This window comes from Chamaea fasciata, unplaced genomic scaffold (genome assembly GCF_029207755.1).
Source record: "Chamaea fasciata isolate MVZ Bird 193981 ecotype frontalis unplaced genomic scaffold, bChaFas1.0.hap1 SCAF_9, whole genome shotgun sequence".
In the NCBI taxonomy this organism is placed as follows: domain Eukaryota; kingdom Metazoa; phylum Chordata; class Aves; order Passeriformes; family Sylviidae; genus Chamaea; species Chamaea fasciata.
In genome coordinates this window covers 5146587-5169930 of record NW_027094094.1, presented here as the reverse complement: position 1 = coordinate 5169930, position 23344 = coordinate 5146587, and positions in this window count along the sequence as shown.

Sequence of the window (23344 nt, the reverse complement as noted above, 5' to 3'; positions counted from 1 at the left end):
TCAGCCCTTTCCCAGCAAAGCACAACACTCATTACCTGAGTCCTTCCACTGAGTATTTATTGTGATTGCAGCACATTCACTAAACAGCCTCATTACTTGTTTGACAAATATATGAAACACTGAAGGGAATTCCTGCTGCTCTCCAAACGTCAGCAGATTCTTCCCAAAGCCAGGGGTGCTGATGAAAGTGTTTCATCGCTCAGGGTGGCAGGAGCACCTCCAGCACCTCGTTCTGGCATTGGCCACAAACAGATCTGACACATGTAAGGAGTAAAACTCCCACTTTTTTGGGAGGGGAAACCCTCCATTTTTAGTGGTTAGAGGGTTGTTCTTAGCATAGCATGGTGCCATCTGATCCAGAATGAGAATTATTTAATTGGAAGAGTATAATTTCCTGTCAGCCTTTCATAGGCAGATGGATGAGTTTTTAATTCTCTCTATTTCAAGATTCTTTTAAACTGCAAATGACTACAACAGGTGAAGATCTAGTGAGGATGGTGAACTGTTTCACCTTGAAGCTGTTCATGCAGACTCTTCATTGTTCTCTCAAAACAGTACATGAAAATATTGCAGCTACCAGGACTGGTAGATTCACGACTAAACCTTTCCAAAAGTACTTGGGTGATGTATCTTATTATCACATTGTAGTGCTCTTGGCATTAAATTCAAATATATTAACATCAGGATAAAATCATGAGTATAGATTCTGCCAAGAGCAGGAGAGTAAGGACAGCCTCAGGGAAAAGAAAAATGATGAGTCCTAGCCACAGGCAAAAAGTTTTGAGGAACTGGGCAAGATATTCACCTTATTGAATATTATTGATATTATTGATGATACATGGATAATATATTGACATTATTGATATTTCTATTGCTTCCATCCTAGTATTTTACTCAGTGTCCTTTGTCATGCTTTGCTTTTACTGATTTTTTTTTCTGTGATGAATATTATTTTTTTCAGCATTCATGATTGTGAACATTTAAAGATTTTTTTTCTGTGTAGTTTACTCCTTAAAGTGTATTAAGGGGCCTTTGCTTTATGAGGCACATTTCTTAAAACACTTTTAGGTATGAGAGAAGGTCTTTCTCTAATTCCTGTGAAAAAGAGTCTAAACCACATTCCTTGTATTCCAGGGAAGTGCTCTCAGAGGGTTATAGGTAGTCGTGGCAGAGAACTTCAAAATAGCTGCAGGGGTTTGTAAAATTAATTAAGTACTCACTGATTTGGAATGAAATGAAGACATCCACAATTAAGTTTGCAGCCTACAGGCTGGAGTGCTCTCGGGGCAAGGGCAGCGATTTGAGTTTGAGATTCATTTCAAAGATAGAGGGAATATTGAATCAGGTATGCAGTGGACTAGCACCAGTAGGAAAAAAGAAAAATGGGATATGCCTAATTCACTCTTTAACCTACAATTTCTTGATGTCAGAGAGATTGGGTCAGATGAGGTGGAGGGGAAAACATAAGTGGAATGATGATACCATTTATCTATTGCTGAGGCAGTTGCAAAGACAGTCTTTGCAAATCCTGGCAGATCCTCCCTGCACCGTGCGTTTATTCTGCACCACAGACCCCAAAAATCAGGTTTCCTTGTGGAGCTGCACTTTGTACAAAGCCTGGGGTCAGTAATTTAAGGAGCTGCTATTTCTTTTATAGGTGACCTTAATCTGACAAATTTACCTCGAGGCAGAATGTTTGCAGTCCAGTTTCTGATGGTTGGAGATTTGCCATTACAGAAAGCACCACAAAGGGAGACAAATAAATGCCGATTTTGATGACTGCTTCAAGACAAATGTGAGGACTGACCAACCCCTGCCTCCTTCCTCATTTTTAGCATTGCACAAGTTGCGCAGATCTAGAGAACAAAGGCAATTCTTTTGAAAACAGAAAAACTGACAGTGATCACATCTGTGTCATGGCAAGGGGAGACTGGAGGGATGCCAGGCTGAAATATTTCTCAGTGCCCTCATGGCATTTACCAGGAAGATTCTCCATCAGCCCAGGAGAAGGAAGATCAGGAGGTCAGATTCTCTTCCTCTTGAGAGTTTTCTCATCCCTTTTCTGTAGTTTGAAGTCCTCTGGGCAGCAATGATCTCTTTCTTACTGCAAAGGGGGTTTTATTTCTAATGCTCATCATCTCCTTGCGCAGCTCTAAATTTCAGGAATTTGTGCCCTGGTGCACTCTTCTAAGTTGGATTTGCTCCTCAGTGGGGAATAGAACCTTTCCCAAGGGGTTATGTTCAAAGGGAAGAGTGGAAATCTGTACCATTTTAAGAAAAATACCTCAGCCCCCCTCATATACAACAAAATTAGCCAGACAGTCATTCGCTCTTTCAAATGTTATTAGAAACTTCATTCATTACCAATATAATTGAGGGTAGTATACTGTCCTTGTGATGGATGCCATGGAGTTAAGCAGTGTTATTAAAAGTGGATGAATCTGCATGGATTGTTTTGTGCTGGCAATAATATTGCAAAGCTCAGAGAAACCAAATCCAGCCTGGAATTCATACATTGTTGAATGCGTTGCCTCACACCTTTTCCTACTTAAAATCACACAGTGAGCAGTCCCCAAGTTAGGTTAATTTATCTGTTTCAGCAGTTTAAAACATGTCAGATAATGAGACACTGATCAGATTTAGAACAGTCCCAGAACCAGAGGCATTCAAGAGCTATTTTAGAAAGCAGATTTAGAAGCATAATTACAAGATAGGATAATGAACAGCACCTCTTCAATTTCCCTGTGGCCCTTGCTGAGAAATTAAATCAAGTTTGTACTGTATAAGCATGACTGAACTGTTAGAAATGGGGGAAAGATTAAAGTGTTATCTTGTAAACAATATATACATAATGAACAGAGAATAAAAAAAAGAAAGCCATTGTAATGACAAGAAATGAGAAATTTAATGGGTTGTGTAAGATCCAACATTTAGAATTGGTACTAGAAAGATCCAGTCAAGAGTTTATTTGGAATGAATAACCCTGAAATTTTGGAACTTGTGTGGGAATAAATTTCTCTGATATTTAAGGAATAGTAATGTTGAAGCTGCTTCTTGAGCCAGCACCTGCCAGAAGAAGAAGACAAGATGTCTCTATGGATACCCAGGAGATAAAACACAAAACTTGTCAAAATCAACAGAAATCTCTCCATTGGTGTCATCAGGCTCTGCATGAGGCTTTAACAAAACAGGTTTGGGATCTGAATTTGGGATCAGTGTCCCGTGAGGTCTCGCCTTGGTTTTCTGGAAGACACAGGAGAAGTTAAGCCCAGTGTAGCTGGTGGAACAGCAATGAAGGGTTTTGCGCAGCTGGGAGAGCAGTAGTGATCCCCAATGCTGAGCTCCACCAACCTCCACGTGCCTTGGTTTGGTGGGGAATTGATCACCTACATTTCATGTTGTTCCTTCTGGTGTCTGACTGGGTAACTGAGACGTCTTGAGTTGTAAACATGAGCATGGAAAACAGTGGCTGAATTCTTCTGTCTGCATTTGAAATTTAGATTCATGGAAACTATTGGTGTTTCTAGCAATGCTTATTCCCCGTTTTCTATTAAAAAAACCCAACCAACCAAACCAAAACAACAACAACAAAAACCAAACACAAAAACCACAAAGCAACGTGTCGATGTTTGAGCAAAGAAATGGAATATAAGTCTTGTGGATATTTTGAAATTGTGATTTCAGGTTCCAATACCTTGTTTTTCTGGAATCTCAGTGTGCCTCTGTGTTCTGTTTTGTTTACCGAAACCAGTTTATTTTCTGGATACGATGATTATCAGCACTCAAGATCCCTCTGTTTCTGGAGTGAAAGGGGAAACCAGCAATCAGATTGTGGAACTTTCCCAAACATGCCCAGAGGGGCCTCTTTAAAAGAGCGTGAATCTTCAGCAAACAACCTCTTGTATTAAGTGATGCTACAGACACTTGCTGCACAAAATCAGAGGGAAGAAATGTCATGCTTTTAGCAGATATCTTTTTGTAGCAGACTGGGTCCCTATTTATATTATGGACTGTAGGAAATCCACAGACTTCAATACTAAAGACATTTTCCACTTACATCCTTTGCTTAATATAGTAATCTTAAAATAAAGTACCTTTTTCCTCCAGGGCATTTCCAAACTTCTTATGACATTGTAGCAATGACATTGCTACAACTAACTCTCTTTTCTTCTCCCCTGTGGGAATTTTTTGAATTTTTTTTTTCTGAAAATTTGAAGTTTTCTGTCTCTAACTGGTGCTCAATTCCCATTTTGGAATACGTTCTCTGTCTTCAGTAACAAGCTTATGAAAATCAATGTTCCAGCATTCCTCACAAGTTACAGAAGAAAAGCTCTAAATCAAAGACATTTCGGCACGCTTGTGAAGGTTACCCAGCACATTATGACAGAAGACCCTACACAGATCCCACAGCTCACCTGTTTTGCCCATCCCACATGGTGAGGAGCCTGCCCATCTCCTAAAGAAATGAATGATTGAGCCTGTCCCATCACTGGGAATATCTCTCTGAGAGATGGGTCTGCTGGGGAAAAATTGTACACTTACGAGCTTTCCGAAACAATAAATTTGATCCATTTTTGGGCCAGCTTTTCCTTGCGGAGCTAATTCCCGAGCAATTCTTTTTTGCTGATTGTATCTGCAGTCTGAAAGGGGGAGCTGGCAGATGTGTGCAGGACAGCACAATCAGCTGCATTTGCAGATGGAGCACAAACTCTCTGTAGAATCTGGTGGGATTTGCATTACTGAGTTAATGGTTGGATGTGTTTGTGTTCACTTTCGGGATGCAGCCTTTCCCAATCACAGGAACACGGCAATCAGTGAAAGTGTGATTGTGTTGGTGTTACTGGCTCAGTCGGGGAAGGGGGGACATCACTCCTTCTGGCATGAAAAGAGAAAGTTTCTACTGTGAAAAGTAATTGTAAAGGCATCATCAGCTCAGAGTCACTCTGAAACTAACACTTGCTCAGTGCTCTGTGCTCAGCTCAGTCAGAGTTTATAAGTTAAGAACAAACTCCTTCAACCTCACTGAGGAGAAAAGGCAGCTGAAAAAAAGGAGCTGCAGCAGTATCCATACGTGCAAACGATGTGCCTGTAGTTGGGACACCACCTCTGGAAGGATTTCTGAACCTCATCACAAAAGGGTGAACAGATCCTGTTGGACCAGAAGAAAAGGCACAGACACAGAAATGGGAATCACTGGCCTGAATAAACACTGGGCAGGTGAGAAAGGCTGAGGGTGTGCAAGTCCCTCAGCTGACAGTGTCTGCCCTTGCGGTGATTCCCTGGACACACAGCCTGTGTGACCCATCCTCAGTGGATCCCAGCTCTGACCCATCCTCAGTGCCCTTGCTGGAGTGCATTTTTGGCTGTAATGTGTATTTAAGGAGCTGCTGCACAAGCGACAATCTCGTCCTCGCGGGGTAGGAAACGCCAAATGTTACAATATTTATTTGCTATTTCAGAAGCCTCATTTGCTTCTAGACCCTCTTTCTCGGGCAAGTGTATTTTTGTAGGGAAGCAAAATCAGAGTTTTCTCGTTAAGGATGGATACAGGAATCCCAAAGGGCGTTGGGAGATGGGAGCTGAGGTCACTCACACCTTGCTGTGACACTTCAGACCCCGGCTCTCCACAGCCCAACAACAGACAAAGAGACTTCACCAAACCTGCACCCAGATTTTTGCAAAATTAAGGAAAAAACGTGGGGTATTTCTGTCCCAGATTTTTCAGCCTCGATTTGGATTCAAGGAAGGACTCAGGATGACGCCCCCTGAATTTACAAGCTGTTCCTCAGTTTCTTCTTGCTAGGCTAACAAAATGCTACAGAACGAAAACTGGAAGCTAAAATATGCCTAATTTTTACACCGAAGATTTATGTGTGAGCTTAACTTCATAATTATCTGTTTAAGGGCATTGCTGGGTTTCTAAATTAAGACTGATGGCATAGATAAACAAGTAAAGGTCATTCCTTGATGCATTAGCTCTTTGTTGATGAACAATATAACACAAAAACACTTTGTGTTTAGCATGAAACCTTTCTCATGAAAATCACATCCCACTGCCTGTCTTTATAAATATTAATTCACAAAATGCACGTGTTTTGTGTGGGTCCTGACAGCCTCTCTAGTGGTACTGACAAGCCGGTCAAAAAGAGAGAAGTACAAAAAAGAAATAAAGCTAGTAAAATTTACCCAAGGTGTCAAAGGGCATTAAGACATTAAGACACGTATTTAAATATAGGATTCGAATGAGTTGCAGAGCATAAGGATCAAGTTGAAGACAATGAGATGAAAATGGGACAGTCACCAGTATAATCAGATTTTAAAATTCACGTTGTGGGTGGGAATCCTTCTAAAAGGACCTGGGATAAGACAAAACTCCAGACAAAAAAAAAATTAAATTAATCATCAAATCAAAACTCCCAAACAAAATCCCCTCAAACCTAAAATCGAATTATGGTTAGACAGATTGTGAAGAAAAGTAGGGACTACATGGAGAGTCTTTAAAGTGAAAAAGTAGAAGGAATTGGCAAGATGAACTGCCAGGGTAATGAAAATTGAGGCTGGAAGAAGGCACATGTTTGTCAGCAGGAAATCAAGAGAGGTTTTTGAATATCTGCTCTGTTCTGTGAGCAGCCAAGTCAAAACCTTCCAAGCAAATCAATAAGCACTGAGCCAGATGGGACCCAAAGGGGCAAAGGTACTTGGAAAGATGAACTGCAGAGCTGAAGGAATTGCCAGGGAAGTCTGAGGAAATAACTGGGCTGATAGATGGAACCAGCTCAGCTTTCAGGTGCAGCACACAGTTCCTAGCCTAGCTGGGGATCCTGCAGACATGAAGTCACAGATCACCAGTGGACAGAAAGTCACAAACCCTCCTGGTGAAGGATCATCCTCAGGAAATCCTGAGCCCTGTCAAAATATTGTCTAGGAGGGAAACTCTTCCCCTAATTCCCATGAAATAAACCCCAAGAATGTGTATTTATCCTGCTGGCACCATGCTGAAAAGCTGATGTGCTTATCGGTATACTGGCCCCTTTTTTCCTAGCTGCTTGGTTTATTTATTACCCTCTCTATATGTAGACCTGAAACTGAATATGATGGGAAGGGGCAGAGGTTTGTCTTCCTCTTCACAGGAGTATAATTTATCACTGTCCCCTGGAGTCCAGCACACTTGATCTTGAATTACAGCCACTCAGTCCAAACTGCAAATAATTCAAATGAGCCATCTTTATTGAGATTATCCTTGTCTGGAAAGGTAATTTACTGTACATCACAGAGATTGTAGCACCTCTTGACTTGCCTTTAAACTGCAGAATCCAGACATGCAAATCTGATTTCAGGCGCTGGAGAGTTTCCTGCCCTGCTTAGTTGCTATGAAGTCCCTGACTTTGCCAGCACTCAAAAGAATTTCCAGCTTGGAAACAGATTCTATAAAACATTTATCTTGATTGAGGGAGATCTGTAGCCACTGTACAAGAGTACGTTACAGGAAAATCTTTGAAGAGCTGGATCATTAATTTGAACCAAAGAAAAATTTTATCAGAAGGTACAGAGGAGTTTTTCAAAATAGGAGGAGGGAAATACTAGTAAAATCATCAGAGGTCATGCATTTCAGGGACCTGGTTAACTCTAAACATAATGCTGGAGTTCTTCATCTCTCTGTTAGAACAGTGCAACTGAAGAAATCAAAAGGGTTATATTTTGATGACCTTTAAAATGTATTTTCTGTGGGTGCTGCACCCACTGTTGTGTGGCAATACAGAAAAGCTCTAGCCAGATTTGTTGGATTATGCTTTCAATTTGATCTCAATAATAAATCTTGTCCTTTCTGATTTTGGGTCGCATTTATTGCTTGTGCACTTTGATTACAACAAACTAAATCTGCATTCCATGTTCATTTCTACATACATTAATAAGACCTTGAATACATCTTTATTAAACTGCAGTATGTTAATTGAAAAAAAAAAATTCCAGTTACTTTTTTTTACCTTACATTCTATCTGGTTCAACTCGTGTGTTGTGAGCTCCATATGCAGAACATAGAATATTCTCCTGGAATTTGACCAATGAACTTTGGCTATGGGATTAACTTTTAGTATTATTCTAAAGCACTGTTTGTATCTCACTGACAAAACGATGGTGTTACTGGGGGCTAAGCTGGCTCCATAAATTTATGTACTTTCATTTGAACAACAGAAAGGTGGAGCAGCCTAGAACTTCATGGTGCTGAATTTATTAATTTAGTTTTTGAGGATCACCATTACAGCCCACAAAGCAATTTAAAAATTTTCATCAATTTATAGCTTAGCTACTGAAAAAAACCCAGCGGGTAAACCCAAAGCTAGCTTGTTATGACATACAGGGACCAAAGCATTTTGAGCTTACAATAACAAAGAAAGCTTACTTTAAACATTTTGTTTGATAGCACAAAAGGGATATTTCAAAGCTGTTCTCAGACTGCAGAAATCATGAACATGCTTGCAGCAACTATTGTATTTTTCTCTGTCCTGAGCACAGTTAAGGCTGGAAGCAATGATTTTCTTTGAATTATTATTTGTATTTTTTCTCTGCACTTCAGGAAATTATATCGGTCCTTGCATTTGTTTATTTTGATTATTCTACGGGGAGTTTACACAGCTGTTGCACAAACAAAATCAGCTTATATGTTTATCAAATACTACCCATTTCCATAACATTTTTTACCAGCAATCAAGCTACATAAAAATTTAAATACTTCCTGAATTTGAATATGCAGCTGCAAGTTTTATGCCACATTAGAGATGTGAGGTGATCCAGGTCGGAGTGTCTTATTACTTCTTCAGTGAAAGATATCATGATTTAACCTCTGTGTTAAAATCTCTTGTTCTTTAGAAATTATTTAGTTGACATTTTCTGTGGATATGAGATTGCCATGCACAATATTTCAAAGTTCTGCTACTCAGAATAAAGGCATTTTTGAGACTCTCAGGGTGCAGTTTCATAACTGGATTCTCTCCCTCAAGGGCTTTCTTTCTTGCTTGACCTCCTCCAGCTGAGAGTTCCCTCCTGATTCTTTGAGCAAGCATTGGTATTCATACAGTTCTGCATGAACCACCAAACCAGAGATGGACCCTCCAAAAGTGAAATGATTTGATTTCCTTGGAACAGCGGAACAACTGAAGGTTCCCCAAAACAGCAGCAATAACTTCAGGGTGGTTGTGTGGAAGCAGGACCAGGAGGAAGGATGGGATGGTCCCATCTGGTCACAGAGCAGTCTTGGATTGGCTCCTACTTATTCCTGAGATGGTTTTTGAGCCTTTCCATGCTGATTGCTTTAAAAACGTGGATTTGTGGCTCTCAGATCTGTGGTGGTCACATCACGGGGCCTTCTTTGGACCTGAGGATGAGAGAGCAATTTAGAAGAATTCCTAGGTGTGGGAAAAGGATTTGTAGAGAATTCTCAAAGCCTGACAGAAGGCTCACATGGGATGTGTCTGTGTGCAAACTCTGAGATAGTAAAAATGCCATGGAACAGGACAGACATTGTTGAGAGAGAAATGGAACCAGAAACAAGTTTCGAATGATGGCCTTGCAAATAGACTAGGTACTTTGGCGAAATAGAAATGTGAAATGTGCATTGTGGTAGGACCCACCAGGGGTGATTTTGGATGATTGGCTTTAAGGCATTAGCAGCATCGTGTGGCAAAGGCTGATGGGCCAAGAAATGCCTATAATGGATTGTAATTAGGAAATAGTTGGCTTCTGATTGTGATGGTGTGAATTGTAACATCTGCATTGTCTCACCCTTCACTTGAGACTGAAAATGGAATAAAAGTCTTTGAAACACCTCTCCGTTGGCCCATCTCTGGGTCAGAAAAAGGGAAAATCCGACACCTAGGCTGTGCACATTCTTGAAAACAGAGGTCATGGTGTCATTTGAAGGGAAAAGTCTGATCCAGATGTGTTTTCATATATCGCAACTTCTTCCCTGCCCTGCTGGACCAGCACATATGGCTCTAAATATGTGTTTCTTTATCTGCTGACCCAAACCTGCATCATTTAGTGCCTTAGCAAAATTCTTCTCCTGGGATCCGTGCCAAATATTTAAACTCATGGACCCAATGTGAAATATCTGGAAAAAAAAAAGTGAGTTAACGTTTGGATTTGTGGAAACAATATTTAGCTGATAATAGTGTAGCTTCTGCGAGTGTAATTTTGCATGCAAAGAGCAATGAGTCAAGTCACAGAAAAGAGGTTTGAAAAATAATGAGACTTTGCCTCAACATATATAATTAATTCTGTAGATATTAATACTTGTTTTCAATAATTCATGACCTGCATTCATTTTTGTGGGATCCCAGTGTTTTCTGAGAGAATCTCACTGCCTGGCAAGGGAGGGATGAGCAGAACAGAAGTTCACGTGTGGAAAATTATCAATTTTTGCAACATTGCAGATCTGAGCTGCGACTGGGGGAAGCCAATATGTGAGGAGCAGGATAAAAACCTATTTGGAGCCTTTAGACAGTTCAATATGTAATTCTGGCAATATTATAGAGTTTTTTAGCTGCAGTTTCTGTACTGATTTATCAGAGCTAAGAGACTGCAGTTAGTTATGGGTGTACCGCATCTATTTTTCTTCAGTGCTATATCCTTAATTGCATTTCTACACGATATATTCTTGTCTTTTGTAAGAGAAGCTGTTGTTTTCTGCATGGAAAGCTTGTCAGGGTGGCAGTGGAATAGCAGGTGCTGTAGATCAAGCCAGGCCTGAGCAGCAAGGAGCTCCCAAGGGCAGGGACTGGTTGCAGCAGGGTCTGGGAGCTCTCCCAGTGGGATGGGACAGTCCTGGAGCTGGGCCTGAGCCTCCCCTGCAGAGGGAATGTGCTCGGGACCCTCTCACATTTCACCAGAAAATTTCCTCTTTTAGTTAAAAGCCAAATGCGGAGAATTAAGGTCCAGGAATTTATATTCCAAGAGCCAAATAAATTTCTTTTCTCTTGCCTCCCTACCCCTCACTGTCCTGGATTCCACTCCGGAGAAGTCTATAACCCCTACTTGTGAGAAAAGGTGAAAATACAATCAATCCAAATACACAAAAGAAAAAGAATCCAAGCCTCTGTGTAAAAAAAAAAAAAAAAAAAAAAAAATCATTATTTTTAAACCAGTGGCATAATTTATGGGTAGCTGTGAGACATGAGAGTGAATTTTAGCATTCCTCTCATGAAAGATGGATATGCTTCATCCTACCCATTCATCTTTTTGAACATTGGCTCATTTTACCCTCTCACTTTGAGGTTGTCAGGTCTAAGGGAAAAATTCTATTCTGGAAAAGCAGAATTAGGTAACTCTTAGGCATTGCCAGGTTGGAATGAAGGGCTTTTCAAGGACCATCAACATATGAATAGGATTACCTTGGATGCACTGGTGACCAGACATATTTTTAGCCTTTGGCAGAGGAGAATGGAACCTCTGAAAACAGCACGACCGCCACTCAGAATCACTTTACAGAATATTGCAGAGGGGGAGTTGAAACTTTTGGAGAAGGGGATAAGGAGATGGGCAGTCTCCTTCATATATTTAATTTTTCCCCCTTTTTATTTAAAGATCATAAAATGAATTAAAGATCATAAAGATCATAAAACTTGTCACCTTCCAAATGAGTAACAAATAAAAGTCTGCCTGCTGCTACTGCCCATTTATGTCGCATTGATTTTTGAAAGGAAGAGGCTTTATCCTCATTTGGGTCAAGCTGGGGGTCCTGGTGAGAAATCAGGGCTGTGAACTGAGCAACAAGTTATGAGGAGCAGTGATTGCCTAAAATTCAAGACTGAAACGGTGCCCCTGCCACGGGAGAGATTGGCTGTTGTTAAAAATGGCAATCTTCAAAAGGAACTTCAGCTCTCTTTTGGAATTCTGCCTCCTTTTACAGCAACATTGAATCATTCCCACTGATTTGTGAACTAAGCTCTGTGTGCTTAAAATATCAGGGGTCTGCTAAAATCTGTGACAAAGCAGAATTCTCTAGGCTTGACTGCATCCCTTATCAAGATATTGTAAATCAGTTTAAGGTATCTCTCGCAAATGCAATGTCGCTCTTAGTGCCAAGTTCGTGAGCCTAGGTGGCACAAAACAGACATGTAAGTAGGTGATTGAATAAAATCCATGCATATTTTTAAATGTGTTCCACAAAGGGATTATTTTTAAGCCTGACTAATAAATGTTGTCAGACTAGCTTAAAACAAGGCACAAGTGAAATAATAATAAAAGAAAAAAGACAAAATTAGAAAGCATTTTAATCCTCATGGGAACTAAAGCCTTAAAACATTTTGATTAACTTCTGTTCATCTGCCTTTATTTTTATATTCCTGAATAGCATTTTATACTCAGCCATTATATACTCCACATATGGACAGCTCATAAAGAGATTCATCCCGTCATAAAATCTGAATAGACCAAGAATAGACAGGATGGGCTCCTCTGCAGTGATGCAAGGGGAGTGTAAATGAACATTTTAAATTACACAACATGTGAAACGCAAAGTTAAGGTGAAATGAATACCATGTTGAATTCAGATTTTTGGATAAACATTCAGAGCTAGAGCTTGTTTAAGATCCCAATTTCTAGGAAAGTTGACTGGGCTTAATTGAGAAATTCTTTTCAGAAAGACTCTTTTTATACCTGACACCATACATTAGTTCTTCCCTATTTCTTCTCTGACCAGCCAATATAGACATAAAATTCCTGGACCAGCATTGTTTGCTTTTATATCAACACCATATAAGACAAAAGCACTGATTTAATTTTTAATTCTCTAAGAGCTCTTTGTAATGGGATTCATAAATAATGATAAATAGAGTGCGTGGCAAATTTTCATGTTGTATTTATTAGCTTATTAATGGATGTACAGTCTCCAATCTGCTACAGCATGGAAATGTAAAAAAAAAAAAAAAAAGACAAAACTGAATAAAGAATTAAAATTGGTTTTACTCTGGACTTCTGTAGAACAGCAATGAAGTCAGTTTGGCCCAACATAATTTATAAAGTAGCAGAAGTTGCTAGGGGAAGAGACTCCACAGAAATCCAACTTGTAAAAGAGCATAATTTGGACATCATTTGCTGTTAAATGGGAGCTTTTCCACAAAAATCTCTAAGATGTGTGGGGGTTAGTGCAGGGAGGGGACAAAAAACGTTTTAGCGGCTATTAAAGCACTTTAGGTAGGTTGCTTTGTTTGCTGGTGCATTTTCAAACACGTTAAAGGTTGGAAACACTGAGGAGAAAACGCCGACAATAACTTTTCTCCTCCCCTTTCCCTGAGTCCCATGAATGTGAACTGAAAGCACTCTTCAGTGCATTAAAAAAAAATTGATTCCTATCTGAAAAGTCAGAGGCCTTTTTTTCAAATTAAATTTAAATATTTTAAAAAGTATCAGCCTCTTAAAAATCCATTCATTGACACGGATCTGAGGGGTCTCAGGAAGGAATTAAGTTATGAATACATGCAAGAGGTTTTTCTCTGAAAACACCGCCAGCCCTGAGCCAAGAGGCACCGAGTAAATATTGAAAATGTGCTCACTGTAATCTGCAGCTTCTAATAGGGCAAGGAAGAGGCATTTCCTCCATTCCCTCCTGCAGCCAGGCAGGGAATCAATCAGCCAGGGAACACGGCTTGTTTGCGCCCCTTTCTGTTGCACCGACTGATGTTTTATACTGCACTGATCATTAAGCAGAAGGCACCAGAGGTGGAACACATAAAAAGAAGTAATAGGGATGTATTTTTTTTTTTTTCCTCTGTGGGAGAAATCCAGATGATTTAAAAAGCCCACGTGTTGCTTGCAACTGCCACATGTAGTTTCATGACCAAGCAGAGAGGATGCCATTTATAATTGGCATTAGAGCTCATTAGAGCAGCATTTGCTCTCATCTTCTTTCAGGGATTTGGACCCTAAATCCCAGGGCTTCAGCTAAACCTCTCTGAAAGATTCCCTCTTGTCTCCTGAGCCACTTCTGACCTGTCACTTTAACCTCTCTCTACACTTGAGTGTGATTCTCCCTTTTGCAGAAGAGATAATGATGGTTGTTGTTTATGCCATTCTCAAATAGGTCTCTGGCCCAACACTCTTGTGGTTTTTTGTTTGTTTTTTTTTGTTTGTTTTGGTTTTCTCTCCTCCCCCCCTCCCTTTTTTTAATAACTAGATGATCAATAAGATCTCTATAAATCCTTCAAAACTCCTTCCTCTTTTGTAATTCAGCTCAGTTCTTGGTGCAGATACAATGCCAGACACTAGCCAAGATGTTTGCGTAAGGTTAGATGGAAAATAGATATTAACCTGCATATAACACTGAAATATCCCATTTCCTGTTTCTACTGTTTGCCTTGCATGGAAAATAAAAGCAGATTTTCCAGAAATTGGATCCTTTCAGTGAAGTAATTAATTGAATCGAAACCCTTCATTTTCCAGTTTTCATAGAGACATTTCTACTTGTTATTTCAATTATTTTTTGAACCAGAGAGGAATTTTAAAACAAAGCAATTAAATTTACTGAAATGGTACATTGACCACATATGAATGACAACTTCTGCTTCACATTTTTACATATCTATTAAATAGACAAGTAATTTTATTAAAAATTACATCCACTTGTGACATAAGCTCTACAATTGCTTAGCAGGTGTAAATATATTCAAAATATGGGGGATATTCTTGTTCATGTTTGACAGGTCAAACTTCTGGCTGGGAAGGGTCACCCAGAACTCAAAATCACCTTGGGAGGTTCTTGGCTCCCACTAAAGGTGCTTGATTTAGTTTGAAGACACAGAAGTTATTGGGGAGAGAACCCAGCTCTTTCAAAATTATTGCAAAATTTTAATTCTGAAGGATTTTAATTATGGTGTGAAATAGCACTGAATGTCATTGTTCTAGCAGTGGCAAAATGAAAGGCGAGGTTTTGAGAGCACATGTTACAATGTTTGCTCTGGCAGTTATTTTAGTACAGATACGTTGCAGGAAATAACAATAAATGAAATAATTGGTGGCTTTCCCATATGGCATGACAAGGTTTGATTCATTCAACAATTTGAGCTAATACTTTCATAATAAATACATATGCAATCGAGTGTATATGATGCATTCTGTAATATTCAAGTTCTTTAATATTTATGCAATTCTTTTAATGATTCCTAAGAACTCCTGTTCTTAGGCTGTGCTGCTTTGGTTAGGAACTGTTATCTTCATCTCAATAATTTAGACTGTGATGTCTCTTTGTGCCTTTGAAATCGATATTTTCTTCAAAGGAAAAAGAGCTTTTTATTTTTTTGTCCCTTTCATCTTGTAGCTGTTTTGAAAAAAAAAAAACCCAAAAAACAACCCACCCTATTTTGAGTAAAGAAAGCATTCTAAATAGTAAAATATTGATGTAAATACTGCGAGGTGTTGGTGTAACACAGGTGCCCACTGTGCACTGGACTGGTTTTGTCTGTGTCTAATCCCTTGAATATCGAATGTATCAGTCTGCTGCAGAAGGGGCTTTATAAAAGGGCTGGATGACACAATTAAAGTTATAAAGCATAATGGCAACATCCAGTTACAGCTCAGGAGCTGAACTTAAGCCTTTTTCACTCTCTCCCTCTCATTTTCATCTGCTTGTATCATTATCATCTATACAGAGCTACGATTTTGGAAGAAATACCCAATTTTGATTCCTTTGTATTTTTCTGTTGGCGTTTCTTTATTCAAGGCACTTTACACTTCAGAGAGTGAATCAGACACTTTAAACAACCAGCCTGGCTGCTCATACATTTCCTGAGCCTTATTTGCCATCTCTAGATACAAAATGAGTTGCTGTAATAGGTTTATTGTCAAGAAGGAAAACTCCTGAAGCTTTAGCCTTACTCTTCCATTCTCTTGACAGGAGTTTAATATTGCTCTGATTCTTTGGATGGCTTGAAAGGCACAGAAAATTCAAAAGGAGATGCAGCTCTGTGCCACAATCGGGAATTATGGATTTCTCCCTTGCAGGAACTTGTGCTTGGACTCTTTTCCATCCTGAGTCTGAGACAGGGGTCAGCGGTGGGCCTGGCAGTGATGGGTAAATTTTTGGGCTCAATGACCTTTTCCAGCCTAAATGATTCTATGATTCCATGGTTTGGATCACCATTACTACAACAGGTAGCACACTCTCAATTTTTTGGAAGATTTAAGTCCTCCAGCACAGAACTTGCCCCTCAGATGATCCCTGGTAAACCAAAGTTACAAATTTCTCTTTCTGCCAGGTCTGTGACTTTCATTCAATTGCAGAAATCTATGGTGTCCTCATTTACAGAAAGGAAAATTCTGAGCAAATATCCAGTGCTCCTGACCTATAAGTACTTGCAAATAAAAAAAATGTACTTTTTATACCTATACAATGATGTATTTGTTCTACAATATTTGCTAAATTTTTCCATCACTATATTTAAAGTTCCATCACTGTATTTTCACAGTTTAAAGTCAGATGAGATCATGCTTCTTTTATGTCTCCACCTATGTACATCTAAATTTAAACCTCGTAAACTCAGAGCTTAGTGCCCTTCTCAAAAAGTCACTAATTAAAATTTACAATTGTTGTGTCATAAAACTGCACTAATAGGTGGAAACATTCCAATCCTTCAGAGTCCACTGATGATTCAGTGGTGTGCCCATGAGCAGCTTGTCAGTTAAAAACGGCAGCTTTTCATTAAAAAGAAGTATCTATACCCTCACATTGTACCAAATTCACCACGTGATATTTTCTTCCTGATGCATCCAGATGCTTCCTTCAAAAGCAAGGAAATAATAAACCCAAACAAGTTTTCTGGGCCAGGATCTAAAGGCCCTAGTCCTGAAAGCATGGATGGGAATTTTCAGCTCAAATCCGCGGATTGAAAGCAGCATTAAAACAAATCACCAGATAATTCCCTTATTCAAAAGTGGCCTTCTCCACTCCACTGCTAAAACCTTTGTTTGCAACTCTAAATCTAAAGAATTCCTTTCCCCCCTGCCTCTAGTAGGAATTAGAGACAGAGCCTTTCAGCTGCTCTTTACAGTTGCAGAAAATTACAATTGAGGGCAAGTCATAGTCCCTTGTGAAGTAATGAGAAATTGAGGTTATTTTGGGATTACATTGATGGGAGAATGCTTTGATATTTTTGTAGCACTGTAAATCTAAACTTGTCTCAATTCCAGTGCTTGAGCATGAAGAGGATCAGTCCTATTAACTGTGTTAATAGCAGCATTGAAACATCAGCTGGAAATTTATCCCCTTTCTCCACCAAGACCTAAACTGCAGTCCACTAAATATAATTTGATCATCCACAGCAAGAAAATGGGGCTGGGGGAAGGTACTTACTTTCTGAAGGAATTAAAAAAGCAAAATAGATAGAGGAAGAAGAAACATGGGGAAAAAAAGCGATTTAAAGATGACAGAGGATGAAAACTAAGCATAAATGAACATTTTATTTGGCTCCAAGGATGCATTAATTGAATTAATTTTCCTGAATGTAGGAAACTTAGATGGAATGGCAGTTCCCAAAAACACATGTCCACATTTCGTGATTTTTGGGCAAAATGGGGATACACAGTTTTGGAACCACCTAAAAAAAAAAAAAGATTTTTTTTTTCTTTTTTTTTTTTCATTATTTTACTAAAGCTAACCTTCCATTTTGGTACATACAAATAATGGGTAGTTCATGTCGAACTACTTAGAAAATGCTCCGTATTTTTTACTAGCAAGAAAATAAGACATGAGAATATGAATCCTAAGAGTCAAAACTTACAAGACTGGAAGGCAAAATGAGCAGACATATGATTCTAACAAAGGAAATTCTTTTAAAATTGTTAATCTTTAGAAAGTAATCAGATGTGTTCATGTATTTTTGGGTTTTTTGCCTTATTTTGTCATATCCAACACAAATCTAGCAAAACTGATTACTCAGCACATTTAAAAATTATCATGAACTACACTGGGGGCCAAAGAAGGATGAATTATTCAGGAAAAAAATGTATAAATAGATGCTTGAAGATATTGGGTTTCTCATGTCTTTCTCTAAAAATTCTCTTTTATTTGTGCTATTCTTTTAAATAAAAAATTCCATTTTTTCCATAGCAAATGGAAAAAAATACACCTCAGAATAATCAGGGAAGTCAACCTAATGAAAAAGAAATAAAAAAGGAGCTTTATTCCTTATTTATCAGTGCGATTAATTAAATGCCTTCCTGAAGATTTTAAAGCATTTTAGCTCATGTATATCTTTGCAATTTCAGTGGCAACCCAGGTAAAGAGCCTCTAACTTAAGTCTGGTAAGAGCCTGCTGCTTTCTTGCGGCCCACTGCCACTAAGGTTGAGTTAAATATTCCCTCTAGAACAAATTAGAGCACAGAACATGTCAAACCTTCCATTATAACCCTTGGAAACTCCAACAGAGAGATTCAGTTTTATTTGAGGGCTGAACTGCCAACAGAGCTGCCCCGCTCTTCTCTGTTTGCAGAAATGAAGCATTCAGGGAAATATTAGGTTTTTTTCCCTAAACCCCAACAAGCAAATCATCATTGCCCTTGTGATAAATGCACAGAACTAATTTTGGTCAGTCAGGAATTCTATAGGAATTGCACTGTTTCATTTAGTTTGAGTTGATATCCTTTTCAAAACCAGGAAATTTGTGACCGAATCCACAGCAGGATCCTTTTGTGGGTACTTGCCCGGCAGAAAGGCACCATTTTGCCAAAAGTAGTTCTGCAGTTCAATATTTACACACAGCAGTGCTGGTGATGTTAAACAGCTTCCTTTCTACCCCCAAACATTACTTAAAACCAGTTGATTAAAATCTGTCTGCGGTTTTAAAAAGTAAAATATGCATGGAGCGATTTTGCTCAGTTATATGAACATCTCTGTTTATAAATCAATGCATAAAATTGCATAATGTGTTTAAAAAGTTAAATAAATATTTCATATTTGCCTTTGGCTTTCTGAGGGGAAGTTGCCCACTAACAGAAATTCCTTATTTCTGCTTCTGAGATGAGACAAATTTGTCTCATAAAATGAAACCGAAATATTGGTGACATAACCAGTGACCAGCATGCACACTGATGGCACCAAGCTCAGGGGAGACTCTAAATCAGCTGCCTGTGGTTGGATTTCATCATTATCAACAGCTCTTATCATTTTCCACCTAGGTATGGTGGGCAATCTCTGGCTCACCTAGAGAAATGCATCCGGATTTGCCAGCTCAGGGCGTCCAAAATTGTAGGATTATTACAGGAATGCTGTACACTTCCCCTGCTGGGCAACATTAATGACAAAACTGGCTTGGAACACTGACTGCTTGGTGGTGTAAGCTGGGATTCAATCCCCCTTTAATTAATTAGGAGTCTTTACTTTGAGGAACTGCAGCAAAATGTGTAAAATTAGCACTGACACACACGCATACACAGAGACTCAATCAGCTCCTTAGCCTACTCAACTTGCAGAGCTGCTGATTTTTTTAAATATAGATAATATAGAAGGCAAAGAAAATACAGAGGCTGTCACGGTGCAAAAATAAGCACCAAGCCTATCTTTCTGCAAATAATGAAATTGTGAATGCGTTTTCCAGGCATCCAGAAGTTAATACTCCTCAATGATTTCTCTGTCCTTCTTCTTCTTGAGCACTGGTAAAATATATCCTCTATGATATATTGAAAATGATACAAATTAAACCAAATATCTTCATTTGGCAGTAGCCTACATAGGCCAGACAGAAATGACTTTGGTATTTAAATAAGCACATAAATTGTGACTTAATAAGTGCTGAGAAGAATGAATTCCAGGGTTCAAGTTGGGAAACAAAGTTTTGCCACCTCAGTTGCAAACTTTAATTTAATTTTAATTTGCCTTCAGTGGCATTCATGGAACCCGGTTTTAACTCAGGATGTTTCAGCTCTCCTCTGACCTGTGCTATGGGTCTGCCAAAACATCATCAATGTATCCCAATTAGCCGTGGAAATCCGGGTGCTTCCACTTCGGCAGTTACTGACCAGGCACTTCAGCCTGCAATTGATGTGAGGAAAAATTAAAATCCTCTTTTTACCACACTGCACCCAATCTCACAGCATCACCAAATTTAAAGAGGGATTAGGTCCCTGCTGTTGTTTCCTGGGTTAGGAAATTGCTTTTGCAGTCTCTCAGAGCTACAACTTAGAAACTGGTCTCGTTCTCATCGAGCAGAAAATCCTGGTTTTCTCCTCCTACAAATCTGTGACATGATCAGTGGCTGAGGAAGACCCCACAACAGCAGCAAGACGTGATTTCTGAAACCCCTGGCACATTGTGCTTGAAGCCCTCAGGTAGCACTGCGGTGAGCAGAGCCCCCAGAATTCAGTGTTTGTTCTTCCAGGGCTGGGAACGCAGATCCTGTGCAGACACAGTGTGAGATTCCTGGGGCAGAGCAAGACAAATGGCATGCTTGAAGAGGGAATGCAGCCTGAAACTGTATTAATACACTGCCTCACCCTACTTTACCCTTCTGGGGCTATTTCCAGCACAGTTGGGTTAGAACAAATTCCTGCTGTGAGCAGCTTCAAAGTTCTTTGGCTTCTTTATTACACAGAATCCAGGAGAAATGGCTAGTGGTTTCCAAGAATCCAAGTGAAACATGAACAAACTGTCCTCTATTGCTACCAGTTCTAAAACATAAGGCCACATTCAAACTCTGGACTGTTTGTTTTGCAGCTCACTCCTGTCCAAGAAAATTGGCCGTTTTACTTTGTTTTCCTTCACTCATGTAGAGCATGTTCTTCCATTTCTCTCTTCTATTTAATTATCCTGCATCATTGTGCATTATACATGAGTTTAATTGTTTACACTAATCAAATTTCCCCAAGATGCTGATTGTTAGGGGCAGTGGTGTGCTGGCTGAAAAGACATCAATTCTTGGTCTGGAAAAGTTATAAAGGACACATTTTGAAACAAGTGAGGATTCAGTAATGAAATTCCATGGACAGCAGATAGGGGAGGGCCCACAGGGCTGGCTGCTCTATGGGAATGGGATGTTTGGGATGTCTGGGATGCCCGGGTGTTGCTTTTTATCTTCTTTTCTGCCAGGGTTGGGATGAAATGCTCGAGACAGTATTTCGTGTTCGGATTTGGATGTTTATTAATTCTTATCTATATTACAGTCTCGCAAGCTGAGAGTTCTCCAGCATTTCTAGCTAACAAAGAGAAAAATGGAGCCATATCTCTTCCTCTACAAGGCCTTTTAAGGGTAATCTGTCCAATTAAGAAATTACACCTGAACTTTTTTTTACTTTTAACTCGATAACCAATGGCTCATGGCCCACAGTGTGGACTTTTCTGTCCAATTACAAAATCCTACCCAGACCCATGAAGAAGAAGGTCAAAAAGAAGGACTGGCCTATGCCCTAAAACTCCATCTTGCTTTATATATATATTACTATATTCTAAAACCTTGAACTCTAAGTTTTCCACCATGTGATATCACACACTGCTATTCAAACTGCACACCCATAGTCCCAGTGCTATCAGTCAATTTTGGAAGCCTTTTCCACGACCTCAGGTCAAATGCAGTGTTTTCTTGGGGGTCAGTGCCTGACAGCACAGAAAGTCTAAAATTCCCAGCGACCAAGGGAGTGCCCGGGTGAGTCTGCCCCGGGATGGGCAACAGCTCGTTCAGTGCATTGTAGCTCTGCTCCACCAGATGGCCCCAAGCACATACAATCACCCCCCAAAAAAACCTCCCCGATGAAATATTTGACACAACTTCATTTAAGGGCAACTGCTGCAAATCGCCGATGCATTCATGTTTAGAACTGTTTAATTAGGCACAATCAGCAGCTAGCTGTAGGCACCTGCACAGTAACTAAACAGCAGCATTAACGATTTGCTTTTATAAATGTTTTAAATATGATATCCAGGGCAGTTAAGATGTGCATGGCTGCATCATGCTGATTGTGGTTTTTAATTCCTTTGGAGTTTTATTGCCTGAAGCTTCTTTTGTCCATCAGAGTACCAATAACCACTCAGGAAAGAGACCAGCAGTAATGTATGTGGAATAGCAGCCAAAGCCAATGGTAATGGGAAATTCCCATTGCCATATGCATCTGTGTAGACATCTACAGAATAAATAAAATTATATCAGTCTTGACTCTGGGTTTGGTTGTTTTTTTTTTTAATTTTTTTTTTTTTTTAAACAAAACCCTCCACGACTTTGGAGTTCCTCTAGAGCTGAACCTACAGCCAAGGGCTGTGCGCTGCATCTGGGTGTGCAGCGCAGATCAGGCAACGCACAGGGAATGTGTATGCAGGAAAGGAAGGGGGGGGGGGAAAGGCTTTTCCCCATTGTAACCTAGATTTAAATACTCAAACAGGCAGGAAAAGAAGTGGCAAAAGGTAAAAAGAGAAAAATACTAACAGTAGCAAAGACAATGTAAGAAAGAGCTAAAATCGCCCTTCATTTATCTTTGAAAGAATAAGTAGGTTGTTTAGTGGACTGCAATTGGTAAAGAATAAAAAGCTACCCTGGTGTCATGTCAGGCTGGCTTTTAGTGTTTCTTTGGTCAGCAGTTTTTGCTTAAGCATCTGGTTGTCTACAGATTCAGGCAATGAAAAACTGGAAATGTTATTCATCCAGTCACGTCTTAATACTTGTTCTCAGTGGGTCTGAACCTACATCAGTTTTATGTCCTGTGACAAATCTGAGTGTAAATCACTCTGAAATGAAAGTTGTCTGCCAAGCTGCTCCTGATTTTGTGTCAGAACGATGAAAGGTACGAAAACTTTATTCAACATCTTTTGAATCCTTTTTAAAATATACAACATTATTTCACTTTTATGGGTTGTGTTGAGACTCTTGCCTGGTTTCACAGAAACAGGTGTTACTACCACCTGGTTTTTTTTGTCATGTCCCTTCTGCTGCAAGCTTGCTATTTTCCACAGCCTCTTGGCAGGATGAAGTTTACCTGCTTTGATAGAAAATCAAGTTTTTTTAAGTTCAGCTTACCATAGGCTGCAAGATTTTGCCCCAAAGCGGGTAAGAAGCATGCACACAACCTGGCAAAAGGCTGTACTCTCCAGAAAAGCCAGGTCAGCTGTGCTCTTCTTTCTGACTGTGAACATCTCTTTGAGGATTGAAAGTTTGCTGCAGGTGGCTCAAAGAGAATCTAATCTTTGTGAGAGAAAAGCACTGGGAACCCCATTTAGGCACCTAAAAGGATCGATAGCTGCCTCCATCAGGGTGGGATCAGTCCTTTCTCCTCTGCAGTCACTCTAAAATCATAAATAGCATTGAGGGTACCTGCCATGCCTGATGTAGGGATGGGATGAAGAAAAACCTGGGATGTTCCCAGGGTCACTGTGGTT